Here is a 560-nt window from a genome sequence, read left to right as displayed (position 1 = left end):
TGCCACGCACGGTGCTTGCGTCATCCGTGCTTACTCCTCACTTCCCAGTTGACCTGCTCTTTGACCACGCAGAACACACGTGCACCATACTAGGTGCTCCGCACGTGCAACGCACGTGCAACGCACCTTATTTCTACAGTATATAAAGACGACTTAACAGGCGACTGCCAACTCGTCTCCAAGATGCACAGGAAGGCTCAAAAGAAGTCTACCAGACAAGATCCAAAGAAACGGGCCGCGGAAGACACCAGGGCGGCTAGTGATGATGAAGTTAACAGGAGGTGCACGCACTTACAACGTGCGAGTGAGTAAGGAAATCGTGCGCACGCCGCACGTGTAGGTACGGCCTGTACGCGGCAACGTGGCAATCGCACAGAGATCGTACGTTGTAAGCACGTACAACTCACTTACCACTTGCGCAACGTACGATGCACACAACCGCTGACGGCCAGGCGTGTCGTGCAGACCACGTACGTACACCTTGCGAGTGACGTACTCCCTCGGCCGGCCACCCTACGTTTGCAGAAAAAACGTAGCAGACGTAGCTACGACAAAAACGT

Source organism: Branchiostoma belcheri, unplaced genomic scaffold (genome assembly GCF_001625305.1).
Source record: "Branchiostoma belcheri isolate BF01 breed outbred unplaced genomic scaffold, Haploidv18h27 scaffold221, whole genome shotgun sequence".
Lineage (NCBI taxonomy): Eukaryota > Metazoa > Chordata > Leptocardii > Amphioxiformes > Branchiostomatidae > Branchiostoma > Branchiostoma belcheri.
Note: the sequence above shows the minus strand (reverse complement) of the source record.